General features: G+C 39.3%; 1 long non-coding RNA gene across 2 annotated transcripts; it reads right to left on the bottom strand.

Annotated features, from left to right (window-relative positions):
- Positions 1–531: 531 nt before the first annotated feature.
- LOC130520490 (uncharacterized) lies at positions 532–5,764 on the bottom strand. Of its 2 annotated transcripts, XR_008948874.1 has the most exons (3): positions 4,735–5,764; positions 2,293–4,454; positions 532–2,192 (listed from the first exon to the last, which is right to left on the bottom strand). It is a non-coding gene; the product is annotated as an uncharacterized LOC130520490 (long non-coding RNA). The 2 variants fall into 2 exon arrangements; XR_008948872.1 differs by having other exon boundaries at positions 2,293–5,764.
- Positions 5,765–5,903: the final 139 nt, after the last annotated feature.

Genomic DNA, 5,903 nt, shown 5'->3' with positions numbered 1-5,903 from the left:
TGTAGTCGCAGGTCGGACCCCAGATGACTGACCTGTATCTCTTCTCACTGCTCTCCACAGCCTGCTCACATCAAAGAAATAAAAAGGGAATCATGTGATAATTTAGCTGTTTCGTGTTGTTTTAAGAACTTGCAAGGAATGATAAATGGGTTTTAAGAGTCACCCACACAAAAGTACTTTTTTCAAGAGGTAAAAGTGTAATCCTAAATGAAATAATTAAATAAATTTTGGCACAACTGGCATATATTTAGTTATCATTAAAGGCAATATTATTAAACAAGATAACAAATGTGGTTACTCTTTACATAGAGAAATTATTTAGTCTTACTCTGTGAAGGTAGGGTGAAACTTGCCCATTTATTAGAAGAAAATGTAGGGAGCCATACACACCGTCACTCAGGTTCATCATCAGTCATCATCATCGTCATCAGTCTCTCAGGAACTTCTTTTTTTGGGAGAATCCAATAAATATCTTAAACATTGTTTTCCACGTATACATTGCAAGCATGTTTGGAATTTGCCACAGGTAAGTGTGTCAGGTTCCCAGTTTCTGGGAACTCTTTTGCAGGGTTTCTCCTGCGGGGGGCGTGGTGGAGCCATGCCTCAGCCGCAGGTGGTGCCGGGGACTGGTGCACCTGCAGACTATCGTAATTAAGCCACTTATTTATGGACTGTTCTCACGGTTGGCCAGCGTTGGCGTGTTTTGTCTGTTTCGGAAAACCCCGGCTATACCCTCCTGGACTTTTGTGAGACTTTTTCCTTCGTGGATAACTTTTGAACCCGTTATCGGATTATTGTTTTGTCTTAATCCTTCATGGACTGCTTTCGGCCCCGCTCGGGATTTTTGTCGTAGGTTTACATTCCCTGTTTTGATTAAGAACCGAGTCGTGGTCTCCACGCCTCTTTTTGAGTTCTATAAACTTTAATAAAGCTTCTCGGAACGATACGCCACTGTGTCCTCCCTGCTTTCGGGTCCTGATACAACCACTCGTAACAAAGTGCAATGAATGTAAGTTATGCACATAACTATAGGTCTTTGAGATCGAATAATGACCGTCACTATGGTCTACACCTTGAACGATGCCATCTTTCTGCCTATCCCCAAGACCTATGGCAACATAGTCATGTGCCTGCTGACAGGACTTTGCCCTCTGTGTACATGAGCACCAATGTGACCAAGCCACCTCCTCTTGCATGGAATACCTCAGCCTGTTCAGAGCAACAAAATATGGTGATGATCATCATTCGGTCTCATAGATCCACAATTATAACTCCTGATCTATTTCAACCTTGTTCAGACCATCAACACGGTCTGCACCTTAGATGAGTCACACCATCAGTGTCGCAAGGGACAAAGGGCCTACTATCTTAAACACCGCCAGCCACAGAGAGTACTCCTGAGCTCATGGGGGCTTGTGGTGCTACAGTGACCCTGTAGAATTGTGCAGACATGCATGATGTAGCCCAAAAGGAAGTTGCACAGAAACCTCTCAATGCAGCCCATGAGGTAACACTACTGGTGGAGTGTGTTGCCAGATCATCTGGAATTTGGAGACTAAAGCCAGCATAGGCCTGAGAAATGGTGTCAACTACCCAGTGTGCCAGACATTGCTTAGACACAGGATCATCGTGCCTGCTAACCCATAGTATTCTGAACCTGCTGGGTATTTAACACCTTGAACAGCAGAACCTTCAAAAACACATTTATCCACCCTAAGTCCAAGATTGGAAGCAGACTGTCACCTTTATTTGGGATGAGAAAATATCCAGAGTAAAACCCACTGAGCTGTTGAAGTCTAAGCGCTTGATTGGGGCTCTTTTTTAATGCTGCGGCAATAACTGTATGTTTCTGAACAGTGGGAATAGTTTTGTGACTGATAAAGGCTTTAATGCAAGCCAATTCAACAAGACCACCTTAAACTGCACAAATATATTGTATTCTAATGCAAAGAAAAAAGAAGACTCGTATAATCAATTATAATGATGTGCAGCGTGTTTGGTTTGGCTTAAAGGCCAACTAAAAACATACCTCCCTCTTTTCTCATATCTTCCATGATGACCCTTTTAGCAATGACGTTGGCTGCAAGTGTGAAGGTTGATTCCACATAGTACCGACCTGGTTCTGCAATAACCTGCACTCCACTTTCAAATGGGAAATATTCATCAAGTGCTCCATTGATGACTTCTGAAAACTAGAAAGGTAAAACACCAAATATTTCAGGTATTTCATCAGATATCCTGGACACGAGGACCAAGATCATGTCCAGCTACATCAACAGGATCTTTCTGTACCTCTTGAAGAGTCACTGGAAAGTCTTTCCCTGAGAAACCTCCACCAATGTCCAACAGACTGAACTGGAAGCCCAACAGTTTCTGAAGGAAATGTCATCATCTTACAACAGCTTTCAGTGAAACTCCAATGGACTTGTTCCAATTTCATAAAGAATAACACATCTTAAAAAGTGATGTTAAATAAATATAAACCAATTCAAGCAATATTTTTCCTTGAACACAATACATGGCATTAGCTTTACTATTTAATTGTCCTCATTAGTTTTTCAAAAAACCCTTCTTGGATGAAAAGCCTTAAAAGAATTATGTTACCTTTGACTAAAGTACTGATCATTACTATATGTGCATTAAGGAATATGCAGATAAAGCTGTGTGGGTTAAACCGTGGGTTAAACAGTTTCCTCAGATATTTGAAGTCCATCTAGATTGGGAAGAAACCTTAAACTGTCGTATTAATGGTATAGTGGTTATTTTTTGAGACCAAAATTGAGATTGATTGGCTTCTGTTGTCAATAAGGAATGTATGATGTACAGTGACTTGCATATCTGTTTCCATAAAATTAATAAATTCCTAATCTTAATGTTTGTATTTCAAGTCCATGAATAAGCATTAAAATGTGAATAAAGAGAACAGGAGAGAAGAGGATTGCTTATATGTGAGTCTGAATCTATAAAAGTCTATACAGTGAGTGCAAATTCTTATGAATGAAACTCTAATTTGTACAGCTACGAAGTCTTCACTATGAACGAGAATTCATATCTGTTTATCTGTGTGTGTGTGTGTGTGTGTGTGGTGTGTGTTACACCCACTTACACTCATCTTGGTTATATTATAATCATAAGTTGTGTTGTTAAGTGGGCTTTTTGATAAATTAATAAAAATATGATATATGTTTTGAAATGAACTAATGCTTCCTGGAGTCCAGATTACTTTACACCTTTTTTTACAAAGAGTCAGTAAATGTAGGGGATAGGACAGTGTCCCTAAAAGCCTAACATTAGGTTAATGAGGCCCTTACAGTGACACAAATGACATGTCAATTTCAGACCAAGCCTGTCGAGAGACAGACAAAAACATACCGACCCATGTCGATGTCAAGGGTCACAAATAAAGGAAGTTTGACCCTTTGACCCTTTTACATAACAAAGTCTGTGCAGTTAGCCTGACTTTCTGAAAATATTACTTTATAGTAAAAGTTTACTGTACATGCAGTGGAATGGTGAATACATTTCACAAGAACTAGCAAAAGACAAATGCTTCATGTTAAAGGTGAAACAAGTTTAATGTAACTGTCCACAGTTTAATGTTTAATCATAGATAGACAAAAACATACCAACCAATGTCGATGTCAAGGGACACAAATAAAGGCAGTTTGACCCTTTTATACTGCAAAGAAATCAAAGGAAGTCTGTGCAGTTAGCCTGAGTTTCTGGAAACATTACTTTATATTCAAAGTTTATTGTATATACAGTGGAAACGTGAATACATTTCACCAGAACTAGCAATAGACAAACGCTTTATGTTAAAGGTGAAACAGGTTTAATGTTGTAGAAGTTGCTGTCAAAAAGTGCCGGACAAACGTTCAGATGATGATTTTCTATCATGTGAACAACAGATGAATAGCTCTGTCAGCCAACAGACATCATATACTGTATGTTTGCCATCAAACATATCTGGAAAAACTGTTGGATTAACCCACACATAGTGATTACCACCAGGCATAGTAAAAAAAAAAAAACAATATGTTTACAAGAGTCTGAAACCATCACACATTTATATAATGATAAGAAAACCTTCTCCCAGATGTAGAGATGTAGAATTAAAAGGTACAATATATTAATTGCTGTAAATTAAAAGCCTTCATAGCTGTGTTAAGATATTGATAGAAATTTTTTTAGGATACTGTAGCAATGAGCAGTTACTGTGAGGAAAGGTTGAGGGTGTTCCAAGTCTCATTTGTGACAACAGAGTAAATACTTGATCTTTTAAATCCATTGAATTCAGTGCTTATGGAAATGCCGTAAGCACCTATGTTGTCAAAAAGAAGCCAGTCTCCAACATGTAGCTCAGGAATCAAGTAGTTGTCAACGATTTTATCAATGCAGTCACAGGTCGGACCCCAGATGACTGACCTGTATCTCTTCTCACTGCTCTCCACAGCCTGCTCACATCAAAGACATAAAATGGGAATCATGTGATAATTTAGCTGTTTCGTGTTGTTTTAAGAACTTGCAAGGAATGATAGATGGGTTTTAAGAGTCACCAACACAAAAGTACTATCACAACTGACTTTTTTCAAGAGGTAAAAGTGTAATCCTAAATGAAATAATTAAATAAATTTTGGCACAACTGGCATATATTTAGTTATCATTAAAGGCAATATTATTAAACAAGATAACAAATGTGGTTACTCTTTACATAGAGAAATTATTTAGTCTTACTCTGTGAAGGTAGGGTGAAACTTGCCCATTTATTAGAAGAAAATGTAGGGAGCCAAACACACCGTCACTCAGGTAGTACATCATCAGTCTCTCAGGAACTTCTTTTTTTGGGAGAAACCAATAAATATTTTAAACATTGTTTTCCACGTATACATTCCAAGCATGTTTGGAATTTGCCACAGGTTAGTGCAATGAATTTAAGTAATGCACATAACTATAGGTCTTTGAGATCGAATAATGACCGTCACTATGGTCTACACCTTGAACGATGCCATCTTTCTGCCTATCCCCAAGACCTATGGCAACATAGTCATGTGCCTGCTGACAGGACTTTGCCCTCTGTGTACATGAGCACCAATGTGACCAAGCCACCTCCTCTTGCATGGAATACCTCAGCCTGTTCAGAGCAACAAAATATGGTGATGATCATCATTCGGTCTCATAGATCCACAATTATAACTCCTGATCTATTTCAACCTTGTTCAGACCATCAACACGGTCTGCACCTTAGATGAGTCACACCATCAGTGTCGCAAGGGACAAAGGGCCTACTATCTTAAACACCGCTAGCCACAGAGAGTACTCCTGAGCTCATGGGGGCTTGTGGTGCTACAGTGACCCTGTAGAATTGTGCAGACATGCATGATGTAGCCCAAAAGGAAGTTGCACAGAAACCTCTCAATGCAGCCCATGAGGTAACACTACTGATGGAGTGTGTTGCCAGATCATCTGGAATTTGGAGACTAAAGCCAGCATAGGCCTGAGAAATGGTGTCAACTACCCAGTGTGCCAGACATTGCTTAGACACAGGATCATCGTGCCTGCTAACCCATAGTATTCCGAACCTGCTGGGTATTTAACACCTTGAACAGCAGAACCTTCAAAAACACATTTATCCACCCTAAGTCCAAGATTGGAAGCAGACTGTCACCTTTATATGGGATGAGAAAATATCCAGAGTAAAACCCACTGAGCTGTTGAAGTCTAAGTGCTTGATTGGGGCTCTTTTTTAATGCGGCGGCAATAACTGTATGTTTCTGAACAGTGGGGATAGTTTTGTGACTGATAAAGGCTTTAATGCAAGCCAATTCAACAAGACCACCTTAAACTGCACAAATATACTGTATTCTAATGCAAAGAAAAAAGAAGACTCGTATAGTCAATTATAA

This window comes from Takifugu flavidus, unplaced genomic scaffold (assembly GCF_003711565.1).
Source record: "Takifugu flavidus isolate HTHZ2018 unplaced genomic scaffold, ASM371156v2 ctg398, whole genome shotgun sequence".
NCBI lineage: Eukaryota > Metazoa > Chordata > Actinopteri > Tetraodontiformes > Tetraodontidae > Takifugu > Takifugu flavidus.
Note: the sequence above shows the minus strand (reverse complement) of the source record. Positions and strands in the feature narration are given on the sequence as shown.